Here is a 22,485-nt window from a genome sequence, read left to right on the forward strand (position 1 = left end):
TTACGTCATAAGGGATAAGAGTGCACCCTCAGAGCGATGACGTCATCAGGGGTCACTGAGTGCAAAATGGGCTGGACAGGCATACAATACTACTAGAATGTATACATCTATACGTTGTAGAGTAAACAATTCATATATTCAGACTGCGGATATTTGATGGAGAATCAAGCATAAAATGACTCAGATGATGGAGCTTTTGACAATAGGGAGGTTCCGATTAAACATCGTAACGGTAAATATTGGAGACGTATTTCTGATTTTGATGAATAGCAAGCATTAAAAAGAATTCTTCCTGCATTATACGTGTACGCCAATAGAAGCAAGCAGAAAACATAATCAGGGAGCAATGGGTATTGGACAATCGAGAAGTTCCGATCATACGTACGGTCATCAACTCCAGTCTGGCTACTTCATTTGATGTCGGCTTATCTTATTAGTGCAAGTCGGCACCACTCTAAATTACCCATGTCTGAACGAAGCATGGTAACCTTAGCCATAACGAAAGACGAAATAGCTATTTTACCTCATATGTCCGCCTTAGCTACCAGGGGTCGCAATGGCTTATTGACAGGCACATCAGATATCATGACGCAAATATGAAACAAACTTTTCTTCTCATATAAACTTGGATCAAGCCGCATCACAACTCGTGTGACACATGGAAAGCAAAGTAGCAATATTAATATGTACATGTAGCTTATTTGATGACATTTCGCGCCCCAGTCAAGATGTGAGCCTCAGGTGACCAAGGCGGCCATTCTGCGTGGCTGGAAAGCACTTGATAAGATGTTAATATGCCGACAGTTGTTGACATTGGGGCTGGGTATGCCTTCAATGAATACTTATGATATTGATGGACCATTTAGTACAGCTATGCAAGAATCGTTCTGATCATACTAGATGTAATTGGAAATTGCGAACTTTTCAAATCTATTTCCTCGATTGCCATATTTCACGAAAATCAGCGATTTATTATCATGTGGCAGTCAGGTACCTGTAAGAAACCAGTTAACGGTAAGAAACTTTTGAGCCTAAATGTTCGCGAGACACACGTATTCCTTTTCGATACTAACCTCTAATCTGTCTAACCTCCTCCTTAACTCCCGTACAGTTAACATCCTGAGAACATTGAATCTCTGGTAGTAACATGCAGGTGTTGTGTGTAAACACGAAACTACCCGAACAAAATCGATCAAATAGCTGTATCATCCGCAGGTATCCGACGCATGATGCCTTCTAGCCCTAACGAAAACCGATGGAAAGTGTACGAAAACCTATTCGGATCTCAACCTCCTTCACAGGAGCGCGGCACTCGCTACTGGTGTTAGGATGGATGCTCCTTGTCGGACAATCAAAATAACTGATCTATACCCTGAGAAGGAGGTTGATTCGGATCTGTAAACTCATCGGGTTGACACTTCAAGTCTCTGAAGTTCCCCATTTATGGCAGGTCTCAAGATCATTTTGTTTTTATTTTATGCTGTTTATGATGGAATAACGTGGGTTGTGCTAAACTTGCTTTTCTTCCCCAATGGTTGATATATCAAGTCTCGATCTCTGAAATTCCCCCGTTGCTAGCCAACAATGCTGTTGGTAGTGGGAAGTCTGTTTCTTATTGCCCGGAAACAGGTTGTATTTCAATAATTAGAGCAGGTTTGTAAGACAAGTTGCTAATGTTTACTGATAAGATCCAAATTGGCACGTAGCGGTATTAATCATGGTGAGACAGTTTCTAGAGTGTTTGACTGTGTACATTTCTTGATACACCACCAGAACCACCTAACCCTCTTAACTCGTAAACCTATTTTTCTCGGTACAGACTGACACGTTTTTCTCTGTTTGTCGTTATTGGAACCACGGTCACTCAGCGCTATCTTTTGTATAGAAACACTGCAATATGGGGAACAACCAAGAACTTTACATCGAAAGGCGCTTCTCTCCCCCATGGGAGCGGGGCGAGGGCTGTGTATATCATCCCAGACATCAGGATATCCAATTAGTTCACAACACAACATCATCATCGACTGCGTGGGCTTGAACAGTTGACGTCTACGAAATAACCTTTTTTCGAACTGACTCAAATTGACCTTTCGAAAGGGTAAAGCAAGTCACGCAAACCAGAGAGAAGACCAATTGAAAACTGAACTGAAAAACATCGGAGCACGCTTCTGCAACGTCATATAAAGACGAATTGGGAAATCGTGAAGGTGAACTATCATGTCTTAGACTTAATCACGGTCACGAAAGGAACACCACGCAAATAACTAAAGTTACATTGGAAAACTTTACAAAGTAATGCTATAATGTAACTCATGAGAATACATGTATGTATAATAATCTTTTTTTTTCTAAACTTGTTCAGTATTTATCGAAAATGTAATTTGAAATTGTTGTTGACTTGTCTGGCCTGCGGCATTCTTACAGATGACACGGAGTAAAAAAGTTCTGAATTAGGTAAATGGACTATAAGGTCACGAATGGCATGTTTTGTGAAACTTACCGAGGACATATTGGCGTGATAACGATCTTTTCCTCGACAACATTGTGACGTCTCACGTCTTTCAACATTGGTACTTTTAAGAGGCAATCTGCAGGAAAAAGTGGGTTTTTTTGTGACCTTTTGGGGCACCCCCCTCCCCCGCCCAATCTACCTACGGCCCTGCGTGAAAGCAGACATCAGCCCTCAAAGTATCATATCCTGCCTACCGAATCTCGATACTTTTACGGGCAATCAACTCGACTTCAGTGCGCAGCGAGCGGTGAATTTAACGTCTTATGCATTTGTAACTTAAGTTGAACATTTCAACTGAAATTGGTATCCCTGGGGCCACGACAGATGCGCAGCCAGCACTCGCGAAAGAAATGCAGTACTGAGCCAGTGCAACTGTTGCTTTTAAGTGAAGGGATTTCCATAATGATGTTGGGATGAAACATTATACGATCTTCTTGCCGACTAACTAAATGGTTTGCTTATGGAATTCGACAGGAGTGGAACTCAATGAATCCTAGTTTTGAGCAATAACATGGTTGTGAAAAGAGGGTTCGGCTATGAAGTATATATGACCTCTACATGTGTGCCGTGGCCGTTCACTACTCTAAAACTGATTAATAGAAACGACCCGATTAAAAAAAACAAATTCGTTTACGCTCTGGGGCTATTGCACTTGCGTGAGGTACCTTATTGTCACGCGTGTGAAAAGAGTTGCTCGAGGTTTTGAAAACAATGCAACCCATTATAAACGGCTGCTGCCTGGTGATACACTTGCTATTGTACTTTCCAGACAGCTTAGTTTCATAATTTCGTAATTGCCATGGCTTTGTTAGTTTGTTATATTTCAAGTCTACGCCGAGATGGGCTGTTGGGTATGTTGGGTTAGGAAAACAAACCTATTTGCGACTACGCTTGTGTTGCCAGTCCGTCTGGCTGTGAGAAACGGGTTGCAAAGAGGATCTGCTATACTGTACATGACATCCAGCGACCAAACCCAAGAAAAATCCACGCGAGCGCGTGCATTTGCGATTACTCAGATTCAGGAAGAGACACTACAACATTGTATGACGATAGACCTGCTGGCAGCAACCCCCCCCCCCCCCCATGGAACCAATTGTATCTTTGATCTGACAGCAACCTTTGATCCGAGCATCACAATACCCAAGGCGACCGCACTCTCTCTGCAGTCATTGGCTCGGTTTGTGAAAGTAAACGCTAAAAGTCTGTGAGCAGTAACCGCTAATGTTCGCTCCAACTCAGTGTTGTCAACGTGTTACTTCCATCATGACGACCGTAACCACTAAGCCGAGTCAAGGACAACATTTGAAGAAAAACAATCATCCTCAAGGCAGTCATCTTTGAAAGACCTATGACTATATAGCCCCTCCATCCCCAACACCTTCACACGCACAACTGCGGCACACCAAGGAGTGTGTGGCCAAAACGGTGAATACGAAGTAGTAGTGGATAAAATCCAAGATGGCCCAGATGTTAATCCCACTACTCCCAATCTTCCTATCAGCTACCATCAATGAGGCAATGAACACCATCAGCATGCTCTGGCTCCGCCGAAAGATGCATGTGTTAGCGTTAGCAATGCAAATGCAATCAACAAGCAGTCAACACAACCTGTAGCTCCCGGATACCCAAGAAGAAAATGCATTTGTAAGCGTTAACACCAATAATCGCCTCGGAAATCACAACCTCTGCAAATCACAGACGATCATTACCGCTACCTCTAATCTTAACGACAACTTGTGCTCACCGTGATGAAAGATTGCCTTTCCTTTGAGCAATTTCTGCCGAGAACTGCTCTTCCTCTCCATGAGATATCGCTGCCGCTAAGTCTCTACCACAGGCAAAGGAAGCGATGAGATTTACAACCTCTATTTTACTTTGAACTTAACGACTTTGAATGAAGTTTAGTGCCATGATTTTATAAGGCGGATTTATCTTTAGTATCATTGAAGACTTTCAATGAGGTTGCGCAGCCGTTTAGCAGAGCTTTTTATCTTTAGTTTAAAAGCTGTCGTTGCAAAATATGGAGTTTGGTTTGTGTGTACAATCATAATCTCATCGTAGCCTTCCTGCAGTTGTTTACATCCTTGACGAAACCAACCCGGAAACCCCTAACCCTCTCGAACACGCGTTGCTCAAGAGAATTCCTTTGGTTGAAAACAACGGACAGCTTTTAACCACATTTCTAACTTGTTGAGGTGGATCGCGTAATGCAGTCGCCTTGGGTATTATGTGATGCTCTCAAATGAACACATGTACTCAGGATGAGATTTATCGCAGGGCCCCTACTTTTCAACCGATGGTAACTTCCAAACCTCGCAACACGCGTTTCTTAAGAGAACGCAGTCATTTCTAACTTGTTGAGCTGCATCGCGTAATGCAGTACAATCGCCTTGGGTATAATGTGATCCTGGATCAAAGGGACTGACATCAGCGTACTTAGATCAAAGATGCAATTGATTCCACGCCAGATTTGCTGCCAGTAGGTCTATCATATTACAATAGTGCAGATGCAACTTTCTCTAATCCTATTGTCGCCTGGCAACAAAATCAGGGAGGGATTACGGGTCAGTGAAGGGATGGCTTTGATCACTGAAAGCAACAAGAGGGATTGGTAAGGCGACTTTCGTGCATCGAGGGTTTTTCCTCCATAGTAGTACAGCATTGCCATCAGCAGCATTAAATGGATAAATGGATACTTTTCAATGAATGTGTCATCTATAATAATGTCTTGCCAGTGTTCGTTGTCAGATAAAGATATATGTGTACCTGGAACGATTACATCAACGAAGGGTTTATACAAAAACATGAACATGACTATATGAATATGGAAGTAGATACTTGAAGGTTGTTTTACTCCTTTAAAATCAGAACGACCCAAATGAAATTAAAAGCCTGAGGCTGCCAGCAAAAACGCCCTTTTAATTGGTAAAGCACTTTTTTTACTAAACTCATCAGACCTGAATTAGGTCACAACAATTCATCACAAAACAACCTTTTCCATGCCTGTGTCTGATCCCACCTCAAGATAAAGCTCTACCTCTATGCAATTCCTGCAAAAAAAATTCACCAGTTTTGCCATATTAACTGCATTGTTCATAAATTTGAAGAAGTCTTGAAAACTCGTTAGAACTTCCTTTCCAATTGCTTTCGAGAGAAAAGATTTCTGTCTAGGAACGTGTGTAAAATCATTTGCTTTTCTTCTATGGAATAAGCTTTCTTTGGTAAAAGTCAACGATTTTATATTTGTAAATGGGTATTTTGGCCTTGTGGCCATCATCTTCCATATGTCAGAGTCAATGAGCTGATACTCAGGATATTTCAGGAATAGTCTCCTTAGTTATATGTTTTTACCTTAAAGTCTTACATTTTTTCCTTCCATTTGATATTTGTACACACGTGACGGGGTACGGCACTTAAGGCACATCTGCGAGAAGCCACCTTTTTACACTACTCAGATACTTTTTTTAATGTCATAATCATATTCTTATATAGCCAGCAGTCCGTTCACGTTAATACCGAACGTAAAAAAACAGATACGTCTTAACAACCCATTTATAGACTCTAGCTATTACGTATTTTTAACTCCAATCCTCCATGATCAAGAAGTTCTATATCAAAAATCCGATGAACGGTTTTTAGTGTGTTTCATTTTAAAATGTCGTATGTGGATGTATCCTTAGGCTGTCGCCGCCAAGTTAATCTCTAATGTAGGAAAATATCGATTTGGCGCGAATGCTAGCGGGCGCGCCTTTTCGTCCAATCTGATCTGGACCAATTATTTCATTCCCCGCGAAACCCTGGCAGAGTTTTATTTCAAATATGATCAAATATCCGCACAGCCTTTTTTCTCCACGCCGGAAAATGTTAGCATTACGGAGGAAACGACGCATTGGTAACGCTTTGTACTCGGGAAGGAAACATGTTGCACGACTTCCCTTCCTTTTACATAAGAGAGGGATATTATGTCGATAGTGGATGATATGCAGGTTTCTCAATCTCTACGACACACTAATAACTTGTACGAGGGAGAAATAAGCAAATCTTCTTGAAACCAAAGGATGATAAAAAAGCCTTTGCATGGGGTTTGACTAGGGTTGCCGGGACTTTATCAGTCAATACTGACGAAAAAAACACCCAAAAACCTACTGTTTTCACCCCAGAGGTGCTTCGAAATTTCATTCCCGTCTTTTGAAGTGATCAAATAGCGACATTTTGTGGCGGAGATTTCCTTTGGGTAGATACGTGCTGTACGCCCACCACGGGGACTAATTAGGTTTGTAGGAGATCTGCCGGTCAGTCAGTGCGGAGAGTATTACCGTGGGACCAATGTGAAAGCCTATTGATAGGCATATATACGTCATACGGACTCCTCTGCATAAGTTCAGAGAAGGCGTCATGCAGTCAACACCTCGAGGGTAAGATGAAGGTACTAAGTAACAAAAAAAGAGAATGAATGGTGATTGTGACAAGACAACTTACATCAATCCTTGTAGAGACTGGTAACCTATAACATATTAGAAGATATCGCTGCGACACTGAGTACCGTTGAGACCGCAGCTCATCCGTCGGCACGACGGTTTGACAGCAACTCCCGGGCATCCAGGGCAGTGAAAAACCTGGTGTTGTCTTTCCAGCTTGGCAACAGCAAGAACAAGTACCCCGCTAGCCGCAGTGCAGAAACAGCCCACTGCATGGACCTGCGACAGGCCGAGAGTGTTTACCCTATCCACTCAGTTTTGATCGAGATACCAGTCAGTAAACGTACACAAAACGCCACCGCAATCTGCAAATGATAAATCAGTGTCTGGCGCGCACTTGAGATGCTTAGTTGCCAGATATCTGTCCCCGGGGTCAAATATGAGCAGTTAAGAGAGATTGCTCACTTAACCTGGCGCCAGGCCGGACAATAGTGCTGTGACCTGTGAAATGCAGCAGAATGTCCGCTGTACCAGTGACACACTCGTGGTTGATGAAGCTCGGATATTGCCGATGTCATGGTCAGTGCATAGCTCCGTCACAGTGACTGCTCTTTCTGAGGCGAGCACACGGCGCGAACAGTGAAAGATAGTTCCCCTCCTGTCTTGAACAAATTGTCCTATTCTAAAATACATGGTATGATGCCCTCAGGGTGGGGATTCTGTCTTCGACTATGGTCAACGTCCCTCCCCGGCACAATGGTTGCTATTTTGGCTGGCAAACTTTGAAGGGTGTTCAGGGATGTCATCTGCATCACTCTCACCCTCTACGGTTGATGAAGCTCGGATATCGCTGATGTTACGGCCCGGTGCCTCTGTCACAATGACTGCTCTTTCTGCTTTTGCGAGCACGAACCGTGAAGGACACTTCCCCATTTTAGGAAATATGCAGTCAGACGAGAATTATTTGTTTTTGAGAGATGCATTCAGGTACCACTGGTGTCAAGTCGCAGGTCATGGAAATGAACCTGGGGCTACACAATTCAGACTTCGTGGTCAATTAGAATCAATGAAGCAATTAAGCAAAGCATCTACGCCCCATCTACTATATCAATGGTAGTTCCTACTTCAACGTAGGATTATCTTTCCAAACGTTCAGTGTTACATGACACTCCTTTTTAGCCACCAAGAACTTTTTATGATTGATGAAGTTAAAAACAAACGTTTAATTTTCGCTCGGCGAACCAAGAAGCCAACTCGTTTTCAAGACCCGTCAACCGACCAGTATCCGACCCCAGGGGATCCATCCATTCGACAGCAACATGCACATCTATTTTAGAGTGAAGTCCTGTGGGAGAATTGGGATAACAGTATATCTGTCATGTCTGTCACTTTTGATGGCTTTCTAACCCTTCGACAATGCATGTCGCAATCTTAGAGACATTCAAAGAAATTTGCTCTGTTCAAATCAAGCAGGCTGCGTTTTCCATGCATGGTTAAAAAAGTCTATGTTATGAATAGTTTTGTGACCTCTGATGGGTTTCTAAGCTTAGACAGTACTCGTTCAATCATGTCGATCGTGAGATATCAAAGAAATTTTACTCGCTTCAAGAAGAATGTTTTGCAAAGGTCCTTTGCTAAAGAAATTGCGAATAATCAAAGATGAAAATGTCATTTATAAAAAACATGAATTAAGATTGTTTGAATCATATCATATCATTAGCTAAGCTAGAAGCTACATTTGGTTTTATCGTAGTCTTTTGCTTTTCATCAAATGCCATTCATGTTGTTCATGTAGGATTTAAAAAACACTCTACCCGTGCAATGTACGACACTGGCCAGAAGTACACGGTAATCCTCAATGCAAGGCTGACATAGTAACCCACATGAAGTCAGGCAATTAAGGTTGGAATGGACTAATTTATAATCAAACACCAACTTCGGTTAGTTGTAACACTCAAACAAAGCAAAATATACTGCGCCCAAGGCGTTGTCACAATGGGTGGTTAGGTCACACGAGACTGCAATCATTTTTACCCTTCATTTCCAACTCATTACGAAGCACTCTTTCTGATACTTGGCTTTGACCCCAGGGGACAAGCGTAATGGGTGACATTAAAGTAAATATTACACGACCAGCTTTTAGGCTTCTTTTACATGTTCACCTCCCATGAAAATGTATCTTATCCAAAGTCCGGATTCGGCGAGATCAGTGAGCTAGATTCGGCGTGCAGATCAATAAATAGGGTGCCATTCAGAAACTGGGAATTCCATATTTTAGATACAGTGGAACCGCAGCCCAAATATTTTTTTCACTTATTTTTTTTCTGCTCAAAATGAAGAAACATCATCACTCCCAAACATTTTTTGGCTTTGAAAATTTTTCAGAATTTTGAACTTTGAACTCTGAAGGATGAAAACATTTCTAAGTCCAAATAACTAATCACTTGTTTTTTTCTGCTCAAAATGAAGAAACATCATCAACCTTCTTCGTCATGAATTTTCGTTGTCCAAGGTGTCATAGCCAAACTATTTCAAAAATGTTAATATCGTGTCAGGCTATGAAACAGGATATCATTACTTAAAAGTAAGCGTTCTTTACATATTCATTGGTGACCTGAGACACCATTGAAACTGCATTCTCACGAATCGCTGTTTGATGCGAAAAAAGTTTTTGCATACATATGCAGGCCAACTCTCCACTTTTAGAAATAAAGGCTTTTAAGCTTCTGAAAGAGGGTTTTGTGTCAACATGCTTACTGAAAAACAAAGCCAGTCATATTGATTACGTAAGTCATGTTGAGGAACGGAATATTTTTATCCCTCGCAACTCTCCTACAATCGGATGTCCCTTCGTGTCCTAGGTTTTCTGTCAAAGGATCAAATTGTCACGTCACGCTCGTGTAACTTCCCATCGGATATTAGAAACTGGTGAAAAACTCCAAGAATGCTTCCTGAAGATATTTCAAGAACTGTGATTGATATAACGATAGCATGGCCACCCACCATTGTAGTCTTTCTAACGATGTGTACTTGTTTCGCCTAATTATTTTTTGCTTATATCCTATTTCACCTAATTTCATATTCCTGTTTCGCCTATTCCGGGTTAATTGCGTTGACCAGGACGATGCTTAGACTAACCACGGATGTGCTGATACTGAGGCAAACGTTAGTCAGACGCTGTTGCTTGCTGCGTTATAAACCAATATCAATCAAAATGAAGTGAGATAAACGACAGCGCTGGTAAGCATCAAACAGTGAGTCAGATGTTGCTGGCAGAATGTATCCGAATCTACTGCACATGAATGTTTATTTTCACATTTTATGACAGGCGAGAACTAGAACACAGAACCGTTCTCATGAAAAGTATATTCGCCAACCGAGGCTAAATAGGCAGGTTTAGCAACTCGGCGAAGTACGACGAAGGCCCGTGGTGTCCTCACGTCCTTGGCAAATACATTTTATAATACACCAGTGAATCGGCTTTCATACTAAGTAGCACGAGGAATCGGAGAACTTTTGAAAATCCGCCGTCGATAAAACAAATTTACATACTTCGTACGTCGTCGTTCGTCGTTCGTAGCTCTTCGTAAGGGTTGCGAAACCTGCCTATTGTCAAAATTACGCCGCGCCAGTGCATAGCAACTGACTCGGCGTTGTTGGAACTCTTATCTGTCCCACTTCATCATGATATACACAATCCATGAATCCTGAGGGTGTATTCCTGTTTCGCCTATTCCTGTTCCGCCTATTCCTGTTTCGCCTAATTCCTGTTTCGCCTATTCAAATGTATTGCTAACCTCCCCACAGACGTAGGAATATGAACCGTCCCTTACTGACCGACCAAACCCGAGGAGAGCCACATATGTACGCATTGAAACAATACGTCAATGGAGAGAGGGACATAATGAGTTACGTTGATGCCATCAGTTACCTTGTCTGACATAATATCATGATATGTATTTTCCACCTTGTTTGACTTTATATGTGCTGTACCTACATGTATATTATGACATGGGTTTTACAGCTGATTTTGATCAAATAATTAGCTGATTTTGATCAAATAATTATGAGAATGTACAATATTATGTATTTTTATCAAAAACTCATGAATTCAGTTTTCATAAAATAAACGACTGCTTTACTCTACTTAATCTATTAGTTTTTACTGTGTGTCAGTATGGTCCTATGGTCCTATGGTCAAATAAGTCCCGGACTGTCCCCGCTTTCAAGGTGACTCTTTCAAAACGGTCATGGCATAACAAAGTTGATGGCATTTGATTAGTCAAATTGTCATCACATCGTTAACATCATCCAATTGTCCCCTCACATTTTCCCCATAAAATGGACATGCATCCCTAAGGTTCCCCGTGGGAGAGTCGATTTATTGTAGGGGTACTGGAAAGTAGGCGAAACAGGAATAGGCGAAACAGGAATAGGCGAAACAGGAATTTTGTAGGCGAAACAGGAATAGGCGAAACAGGAATAGGCGAAACAGGCATAAACCATCCTGAGATCGCAAAGCCCTCCACCTCTCACGTATACAGACCCAAGAGTTGTCTTCGTGCCATCGCAGCGGAATCAAGGACACTGGCATGCTTGGGAAAGGGGTGTCGACAGGTTTGGGCTAGATACTAATGGAAAGTTAGTGGTTTCGGTACTTTTTACTATGTGACCGGCGCCTACGCGGGATCAAGCTGTTCAACTGTTGCTTTGCCAAGCCGTTCATCTCAGCGAAATGCCACCAAAGAGGTCGCAGCTAGTGAAAAACGTTTGCTGTGAGCATCTTTCTTTTATCACAACACCCCAGGAAACGACGTCGAGTGATCATCTTCAGCATGCTTTCTAAGAAAACACAAGTTCCCCATTCACCTAAACCCTTGGAGGAAACTGCCAACCTAAACTAATAAACTAAACCTGTAGTAGCTTCCATCCTATCTGAAATTACATGCGCGCTGCAATATCATGCTCGTTCATCCTCTTACCAGTCTTATGACTAATTAGTCTTATCGTAATTAGTTAATTATTTCGCGAGTGAATATAATTATTAGCGAAACCAGAAGCTGGCATTTTGAGCCCGGTTTATGATATGCTTTCCGAAATTGGTGGCTTGCATTGGAACTAAATTTTTCCCCCTTGTCCGTCATTAAAGGCATTCAAGTGTGTTGGTCAACCATGACTATCTCCTTTGTCCCTCCACCATAAGGCCTAGTTTCCCCTTATGACATCACTATTTCGGACACTCAGCGCCCCATTTCTGGAAAGGTGTATAGCAAATGTATTTTTGAATATTCTGTTTTTGCGTGTGAACAACGTAACTAATATGTATCATCATGTTATTAATACAACCAGTGCTCAATGTGCTTCTATAATAGCAAAATCTTTTATTAATCATGCCAAGCTTATTAAAAAGACCCAAGTATGATCATCAATGATTAGATATTAATGAACCTGTCAATGAGATCCTCTGATGAATGATGTCATGACAGTTAAGTCAATAACTGATCAAATTTAGAAAATAATTGAATGCCTTAATAAAAATGTTACAATAAGTTATAGACAAAGAAGAATGATTAAGTGAAGGCAATAGTATTTCGTGCCGAATGAAATCTCAAAACTGGAATGTAAGTGAAATGGTGGTACATGTATGTATGCTACATAAAGCAATAGACCTACCGTTATATAATTGAGATGTAATCCAAAAATAAGGAAATGACAACACTTTTCAGTAATCCTCTATCGCAACCCGAGAGGCTGGAGAAGTACCCACTTCCTTCACTGACAACCTCACACTGACATGTCAGATCGATTAGCAATGAGCGCAGGCGGCGAAGATTGTGATATCAAAAATGTTCCAGGTTTGAGTTCGTTAAAGGTCAGGCGGCGTTGGTTGTAATGTAAAGATGTTCCGGGTTTGAGTTCAGGCGGCATTGGTTGTACATTGTAGTGTCAAGATGTTCCAGGTTTGAGGTCGTTAAAGGTCAGGCGGTGTTGGTTGTAATCTAAAGATGTTCCGGGTTTGAGTTCAGGCGGCATTGGTTGTACATTGTAATGTCAAGATGTTCCAGGTTTGAGTTCGTTAAAGGTCAGGCGGCGTTGGTTGTAATGTAAAGATGTTCCAGGTTTGAGTTCAGGCGGCATTGGTTGTACATTGTAGTGTCAAGATGTTCCAGGTTTGAGGTCGTTAAAGGTCAGGCGGTGTTGGTTGTAATGTAAAGATGTTCCGGGTTTGAGTTCAGGCGGCATTGGTTGTACATTGTAATGTCAAGATGTTCCAGGTTTGAGGTCGTTAAAGGTCGGGCGGTGTTGGTTGTAATGTAAAGATGTTCCGGGTTTGAGTTCAGGCGGCATTGGTTGTACATTGTAATGTCAAGATGTTCCAGGTTTGAGGTCGTTAAAGGTCAGGCGGTGTTGGTTGTTTCAAGACGACAACTCAAGCACGGAAAAGATGACGGCAATAATTAGGACCACGATAAGATGTTCGCCAGAATTTCCCAATCCTACACAGTATGGCTCCCTTTTGCACTGTCGAATGGAATGAAATATGATACTTTTTCTTCAAAGGATTATTTTGAAGCTTGACAATGATTCAGATGGCACGTTGGGTTTTTATCAACAGAAGATTGGAATGGAAATGACCCCCGTGGTTTCTTACAATATAGCAGAAGACACCTTGTCAATTTCTCTCTCTCGACGTGCGCAGCATGGTAGCCCTTTTTGGCTTGCCGACAGACCGAAAATATCGAATTTTGAAGCGATTTTTTTCTCACATGAGATGATCATTTATCTGATGACATGATGCCTGCATGCTGTCACAATCTGAAAATTGATATGAAGCAAACTTCTTTTTAAAGATTGTGATATCTGTTTCTTGATGCCATTGCGTAGAGACGCGTTTGTGCTACTCTGCCTTATAATCATTGCCAATTCCGGGTGATGTTTATTCTTAATTATTAGGTGCTTTGAAGTCAAAATGAGCAGTTCTTTGAAGGTGGTTTTGAGCTTTAGGAACGAAAATGCAAACTTAAGTCGACAGATATGCATTCGAGTAGACATTATTGTTTGCCCTTGCCGTTTTGGCCTGTTGACCCCCGTGATAGCTGTTCCAAGGGGGTCGATGTCATTCGCACTAATTACCCTTTGATAAGACAATATTCCTAGGCAGGATTCTGTGGCTAGAGGTAAACCAGAGCATGTCAAACCAGGAGATGAAATTTTGAGGAGAGCCGCAGCGATCAGGGACTTCCTGGGACTAAGGGACAGTATGGACACTGATGATAAAGCAAGGGTAAATGCCACTCTAGACTTCCTGTGCACACAATAGATCTCATAAGCACTCTCTTATGGTGGCTGGGGGATGGCTCTGATTTCTGCGGCCGTCCTCCGCCGGTTTTTTGAGCACTATTGTAAACATACAAATTATGTTATGTACGGTATTTGTTAATCTTTTTGTCACCTTCCGTTCTTTTGTTATACGCACACCACATGTAGTCGATTATTACATGAATAAAGATACATAATAATAGAACAATGGGAATTAGGCCTGGGTGCGAGCAGGCTTTGTTAAGGACAATAGACCGCTTGGGTTCATTAAACAAAAAACGTCATGCTTTCCAGTTTGATCGATTTGTTCCAGTTGAACAAGGGGAAATGCAAGCTACTCGATCAGTAAATTAAAGTACCCTCGGGTGTTCTTTTGCAGGTCAACTCCCACTTAACGTGGCTTTGGGCAGATTTGAATGTTGTGATGAGTTGATATCGTATATCCTTACATGATTAAGTGACGAATCAGATCACGAGCGTGAAACTAAATCGGATTTATTGGAAAATCTAGTATCAATATACTGAAATTTGTTAGGTGTGGTCAAGACAGGCATTTTACGTGAATGTTAATGTCTTGCTCAAGGGCTTTTCTCTGTAAATTTGAACGATTTTTCCAAAAGTGGTCGTTTGCCACCCGCCCTATCTATGCTTTCCATGGTGATGTTTGTTGGACGTTACTAAGATTTTGTTGAGGCAGAGTGGGAGTATTTGGCAGCTATCAACCCGCTTTTTCCGCTGCTGAGTCGATGTCTATTTGGGTTATAGTAACCTGGTATGGCGGAGAAAATCTAGGCACTGATTCCCTTATTCCCAAATGCAATGGGGATATGGGAAGTTTTCCAGTTACTGGCACTAACAATATCCGCCTACAGCATATCAGTCGCTGGAATAAGCTCTGTGCTGTAAGAAATTATTATTTTCCAATGCACATTTTCTTCTGGAGAATCCGGATTGATGTTGGAAGTCTCCCATGAGCATGTTGATGGTTTGATGTTACGAAGTAGGAACCATCTTTTTATTCTCCACGTCATTAGAGTCAGAGAATTGGATTCGTCGGTGGTTGCTATGTGTTTCTTGTGTTGGTTAATGCATATCTGGATGATAAAGTTGATGATATAGTTTTTCTTTTTGCTTTTTCTGTGGTCAATCTAATGCCGATATCATGTTGACCAGAGTCATTTCTTCCGATGTAGTCGCTTGACGCAGTGGACTGGCCTCGTCCTTCACCCTTACCCATGAGAAGAAACGATCAAGATGTCGGACAGCCACCGGAGTCCACTCCGATGCCACGGAAAACAACTTGTCATCACTTTATGATACGCCGGGATTGCAGCTGCCTCCAATGATGCCACGAGACGTTTTTCATACTCCCTGTGCCATTGTCTGGCGCTCGGAAACAAGGGAAATGGGCACGCCGGAAGATAGCCTGAAGTTCTCAAAACAGGATACTTTTTATCGTGTTCTTGTCGTAATGGACTTTTTAATGTCGGTGGCCACACTGACCTGATGATATCGGACACTTAGATTGAATCGGAAGGGTGTTTGGAGCAGATTGCAAAGTAAATATATTGGAGAATTAACAGATTGGGAAATATTTGGAACTATTTCAAGTTTTCTTATTTTTAGAACGAATTGGTCGGAGAGACTCCAAAGAATCTTGGTATATCACTTGAGCGCCACCTGGAGACCAGACCGGACAGCGAATTACGAGCCACTTGTCGGACTTCCTAATCAGTTACCCACAGTGCAGTTCCACGACGTATATCACTCTCCCTCACCACTTAAAGCAAGTCATCAGCCAGAGTCCGGAGCAATTTCCAATCAGATCCAGAAACCTAGATGAAGCCGATTCATCAGATGGTCAAATTTGTCCTAATAAGGTTATGGCAGGTAATACAACCAGACGACCTCGGGTCAAATGAGTAGAGGGGTTCTAATCAAGTTTGTGTGTCTACTTGCACTTTCCTATTATCGCTTGTTGACTCAATAACATCCCTAATTCCTCATGGCTACCAGAACACTGTGATGTGCAAAGTCTCTTCGCAAAAACACTGTCCCGGAAAATCGTATCGTACATGTATGTGGGCTGCTAATAGGTGCACTTTCATATGAAAACTACACTCTTGTACGCAGTCCGTGGAGCGGCCTCGTCACTCATCCTTACCCATATGAGATTGTATGAATAGGATGGCGAAATGGACTGCCCCGGGAGTCTAAAGAACAGGCTTCCAGCACATCATCTCGTCATGGGGAAATCTTGGATGAACACGGGTACATCTGTTAACTAATACCCACGTTTTTTTTCTGTTACCACAATGCACAACTGCATGACATGTAATGCAAGTCATTTCCCCTGTCATTAGATAACTATCTCACAATCTCCACAATTTCACAATCCGCACCGTCATCAAACCTGTTGCTGCGCGGAAAAAAGGCCCCGTGATATTCATACCGCGCCGTAATCCGTACATTACCACTGCTAATAACCAACATTGAGAGGATCATTATGTTCCATTTTGTTAAAAAAGCACAATGAATTTCGTGTTATCGAACAAAGTAATATAACACGTATCCCCTTTATCTTTCCAATATATGAGAGCTATAATTTAGACGTCATTCGTATTCGCCGGAACGTGATGTGTTATCATTTTTTCATGGATTTACGTGTTAATTTGTCACGACACATCAATTTTTGTGTGTGATGTATCATTACACACGGAGCTAAAAGGCAGGTGATACCTTGATCTTATGGTATCAATAAATTGTGTGCGGCATTTGACTTGTCACTTTGCGTTCTGTTTTGAAAATTTAGCACTCCAATTGCACAGGACCAGTGCATACTGTGATCAAGCGGTACGTTCGGTGACTCAACAAGTCCCGTAGAGCGCCAGTGTCTCAGCGCAAGGCTACTCGGCTATCATCTCGTGGCTGTCAGAAACAAATACTTGATGCCAGTAAGTAGCACTATATGCTGCAGCGATGACTGATCGAGCAGACAATATTGACAGGATTGTTGACACGAAAGATGATTGAGCCGACCAACGCTTCTTCAAGGATAGGAATTTGTGAGTTTCACTGGAATGTTAGATGAAAGTTACGTTTTGACAATTGGTGTGACGACCCCGATACCCATCTTAACTGGGTATATATCATTCATACAGGCAAGCCGTTATTTTCGGCCTTTGCGGAAATCATCGAACATTTCCGAGATGATGGCGAAGATGACGTCAAATTGACGCATCCATTCGTAGTCTCTAACCGGGAACGTGTAGCAATATGAAAATGTCAAGTAGGCATGCCTGCTTCATCAACTGCATTTAGCCTCTGAATCAAACCTAATCAACGGTAAGATCACGCTACTGCGATCATGTATATTTGACCCCTGACAGCTGAGATCGATGTGCGCAACTAGTGATAACAGAATAGCCTTGGCGTGCATGGACACTCACCCTTCGGGAGGTCTTGAGTCATCCAAATCGATTGACCAAGGGGTAACAACCTGATCACGCCAAGATAAAGGGGCGAAATACGTCTCTCCAGTGGAAGCTTGCGGCATGCCAAAGGCCTCGTCAGCCAATAAGACCATCAATATGCAGGACAAAATATTCTTGATATACAACATACAGGTCTCACTTAAATCTAAATGATTTTAAGTGAGGCAGACCTTTCAGTTTATTCCTTTATGTTTGGACTCTCTGTTGTCGATTTGATGGGGACTGTCTGTCAATTTATCGGCAGCAAACACAAGCCGCGACAGAGCATCTGCTTCTTTAGATGGGCAGCAGACCGACCTTTACGAGCCGCTTCTTCCTTGGCTGCTGGATGCGATACCCTCTCATCCAATGACACTGTTAATAACCCGGAAGAAAAGAGCCTCTTACTTATCGATACCAGCCCATCATAACAGTCAATTTAATTAGCTTTAATCCCAATTAATGTATAATAATGATTTCAGAGATTAGAGGCGCCGCGTATTAGTCAGGCGCGTTTTGTCCGCGCCGTCACACAATGAAAATGAAAGTTAGTCTGCCAAGGCGCGTCGTGAGCGAGACATTTTTGAGAATTCTCTGATTCACCCGCCGTACTCTTCCAGTTAATTAAACAATGTAACCTGGCCTCAAGAAGCCATTGTTATGCACTGATGAAAAGAGAAACTGTCTAACTTAGACGCTTGCATGATTTGAAGCAATTTGAGATGGATTAATGTGAAATTGACGCAGTGGATGTGAATCTATCCGACTATTCTTTTGATCTGCACTTTAAAGACAATAGCGCTGCATGATCCACGTTTCTGTTGTCAATTGCACATGAAGTGCTGAGCTGTTTTTGATGAAGATTAGATACTGTGCATGATCTCATGGCGGCTTTTTAAACGGTATTTTTATATTGAAGTGCCGCGTCCTATTTCCTACTTCTTCTGTTAGAAGTTGTATGTCGTATCACAAGCCGTGTCAGTTATATTTGAAGCTATCACGTCCAACAACATCATTCTTGTATTTAAGTAACCTTTTTCAGTCATAAAACAACTGCGCCAACACCAAATATCGTGATACACGTAACCCCCATTTGTTCCAGAAAAACCATTTAATACGCTCAATACATTGTTGGGGAAATCTCTTAAAATATGTTGAAGATCTACAATACATAAGACTGGATATTGTACAGTCTGAGTTTTACACTGAAAACACATCAAATCAATTAATAAAGCGAGATCCAACAGAGTAATTATGTGAATCGTTAGGAAACATCGATCAGAAGAGAAGAACTCCAAATCATAGCCGGTGGTCAAACAAAAAGCTTCTTCAATATTGCTGAGTCATCATTTTCCACTTGGTTACACCATCAACGATGGACAAAGACAATTTTTCATCGCAATGGGTAATCAATCACGGTGATCGTGGTTTGCAGGTAAGACGTTTCCAGAATGACGATGCGCATGCTTTCTTTCGTTTCTATAAGGTCAGCGGCAAATACATCCGTTCATCTATTAGCCTCCATCTTTGTCTCAAGCACCAGATATAGGTTCGGCCTCTTTTCTTCCCTAGGTCATTGCGCTGTCACTTCTGGTCCGCTTACCAACGGCCATTTTGAATGTATAATGAGTAGGTCCCGGATGTAGGGGTTCCATCAGGCTTGGCGCTGATGTCGAATGGACTAAGGCGGCCCCCAAGTGACTGTGGCTATGGAGTGTAACCTTTACAAGGCGTCTAGATGCATACAGCCAAATAAACTGACTTCATGATCAAAAAGGTGACTAATGGAGGATCCGCCTAATGACCAGAAAATCCCGTACCTAATGAGATTTCCTGTCGCACTTGCCAAGGACCGTTAAAAAAAACCTTAAAATTGTTACGTAAATCCAATGAAATTGGCAACACTGCAATTAGATTCTGAAGGCTCCAAGCTCGGCAAGACCAATCCTCTTCTCGTGAGGCTGGCCAAGAACCATTGTGGTATCAAGAGATCCGATTTTGCTTGGCCCTGAGTCACAAATCTGCCCATCTAGAGTTCACCTTAATCGCATTATTGTCGGACAAAGGCGATTTTCTGCAACCGAAGATGGGGTTGCCTATGTAGGAACCTCTGGCATGTCTTCGATTGTCCCGTCGTTGGAAACCAATAGTTCCACCTAGGAATTCTAGCATGCTATGGTCCCAGATTTCAGAATTGATGCTGTCAGTGGTCCAAGGGCCCTCCGCCACGCACGCGACACGATTAATCACATTTCCCTGAGAACGAGATCAAGAAATGCGTGCTTGCACAGCATCATTTGATGACAATCCGTCATAAAAACCTCATCCCTCATGCCAGATTATTGATGTCCTTTCCAAGGGCACCTTTTTCTTTCTATCTTGCATGACGCAACAGCCCAATCTGAAATACTGCATCTAATCTTTTAATTTCCGAGTCCTCAATCTTTGGCCCGGCTCGGTGACTAATCCCCCTGATATTCTCTGCCACTGAAGATAGCATGTTTTATCAACTCTCATCTTGTGCCACTCACTAACTCACTAACTAAGGGCAAGACGTTTTTTGCCTTGAACGACGTGTCATCAAAAAGCTACGCGGGTACGTCTTGGCGTAAAGGGTCATGGGTAGAGGAACAACTTTTGGAGAGCTTAACACTGGGGGACATTTCACTATTCCCAAGCAGGGCCAATTTTTCTGTCCCTAGAATAAGAGGCCGACAGTTTATTGCCAGTGGTAGATCGTACCGATGCGGCTGGTTGGTGAGCAGCAGGCGAGCGAGAAGGCAACTTGCACCATTATTTAAAGATGGTGCAAATTGCCTTCTCGCTAGCCACTGGCCTGCTCAAAAGCCAAATAAGTCTGGCTACCCCTTGTGATGGCACTATAATAAACAAACTTTGCTTTAATATATCTTTCATACATGGTAAGAATGCCATAATCGACCATTCTGATTGTGCCACCCCTGAGGAAGGTTCACGGACATCTCAAAACTTAATATCTAACCTTTTGTAACGAACAACAAGGTAACTATATATTGCCGCACAAGAAATAGCCGAAGACGGAAAATCTCACTCATTGACATTATGGCAGGTGATTGCAACATACCCAACATTCATGGATAGAGAGTCCATTATCTATATCTATCAGAAATAATCCGCCCAGGAATCGAGGATGGTTACACATGTGACAGATCAAGACAAATGGCACTAAGAAGGATGACCATAACCATCATGGCTTTGTGACCCGCGTGATGGTAATCTTTTTCGAGTTTGGGGAAATTTTCTGAGATCTATTTACTAATCCTTAATAGGTCCATGATCTTTATTGCAATTGTTGCTTGACGTTTTACATATCACTGGTTACAGAAGATATTTTGTGCGCGGTGGCTAAGAATTCGCCCACTTCTGAAAGCACTTATAGAAAAATTTTCCCCGTAATAGCGCCTTGTGATTGGCTGATGGTCCGGAGATGCGGAATATTTGGCATTTCATTATTTGGCATTTCATACGATAATACGGCCAGAAGTGTCCCCATAATCTGCTTCAGTAGTTCTTGAATGGAAGAATACTCCTGATGGCCAACCTGGTCAGTTTGCATGATTGTTTTCGGAGACATTTTACAAGTAGGTGGCCTACACAATTTCATTAACATCTAAAAGAGCTTTGAAAAACACGGATAAGCATCCTCTCCAACTCTGGAGACTGTCTCCAACACCCAACAGAACCCTACAGTATCAGTAATCGAATTTGCCCTACTTAAATATTTATGCTACAAAGCAAATAATGCCTTCCCGAATAAAAGTCAACTATTTTTCAATTCAATGACGATCGTATCTAGGTTATCCAGTGAATTGGCAACATGAAAACTCTCTGGGGTAATCGAATTGGAGCCAAACATGATATCATGTCTCCGGGGAACTTAAACCCAATTCAATCTCTTCAAACATTCGTCAACTCTACTGGGAGTAAGACTGGGGCTAAATAAGCAAGCCAACAAGCTATCCTAATGTTAGGTTAGCTCAGGATGAAGTTAACAGTCATCTATCGAAGTTAAATTTGAAGTATGACGCATTGGAATGAGAGATCATGCCTGGAGTCTTTGAGTCAAGGAGATATGTTTCACGCGCAAGACCCATCATGTTGACAGCCCGGGTGACGGTGAATAAATCTTGTTGGTGAGAGTGTGGTCTCTGCCCCGGCAACACCGAGCCAACGCCTGTCAACGCGTCGTGAGGAAATCGTGAGTTCCATGTAGTGTTCGCTTCTGCGTCCTTGTGGGAAGGGCCGACAAAGGCGAACATTAAACACTGCTTTCCTCATGATGCTGTCGACGAGACTGAGCAACAGTCAATCAAAATAGAATGACATGTATTTGATACTTTATATTCCGTGGTTGTAACTGTGGATTTGTAGAGCTGTTGTCGTAAAAATGCAATTTTCTCATCTACATCCTTGATAGCACAACCTTATCCAGCGACATATGAAATGTATACTTTCTCTTAGTTTGTATTCTTCCGCCGTTATGACTTGGCTCTAAAGTGTTGTTTACTATGTTGGTATTTTATGAGGCGGTGGCTATCAGAGGCAATCGAAAAATAATCTTTTTCATTTGATTGGTGGCTGTTGGAGACAGTCGGAATACATCACATTGTATCGTCTAGCGACTGTAAGCCTTGGTATACAGTCGAATATCATATGTATGACAATAGAAGTGTTGGTTTAAGATGGTATCTCGGGGCCATATAAGCTGCCATTGATGGCCGCC

General features: G+C 42.1%; 1 protein-coding gene across 4 annotated transcripts in view; it reads right to left on the reverse strand.

Moving 5' to 3' along the window:
* The window catches only part of LOC135497372 (leucine-rich repeat-containing protein 4-like), a 93,926-nt gene that overhangs the window by 54,775 nt on the left and 16,666 nt on the right, over nucleotides 1-22,485 (reverse strand). Inside the window, exon 1 of one of the 4 annotated variants that reach the window (XM_064787216.1) lies at nucleotides 12,604-12,707. The exons of 1 other annotated variant lie outside the window; for it this stretch is intronic. The gene's annotated coding sequence lies outside the window, so the exon portion shown is untranslated. Of the gene's footprint in view, nucleotides 1-1,073; nucleotides 1,143-6,991; nucleotides 7,012-12,603; nucleotides 12,708-22,485 lie in introns of those variants that run through there. 2 more of the 4 variants (XM_064787219.1, XM_064787218.1) reach the window with 2 other exon arrangements.

This window comes from Lineus longissimus, chromosome 12 (genome assembly GCF_910592395.1).
Source record: "Lineus longissimus chromosome 12, tnLinLong1.2, whole genome shotgun sequence".
NCBI classification, from domain to species: domain Eukaryota; kingdom Metazoa; phylum Nemertea; class Pilidiophora; order Heteronemertea; family Lineidae; genus Lineus; species Lineus longissimus.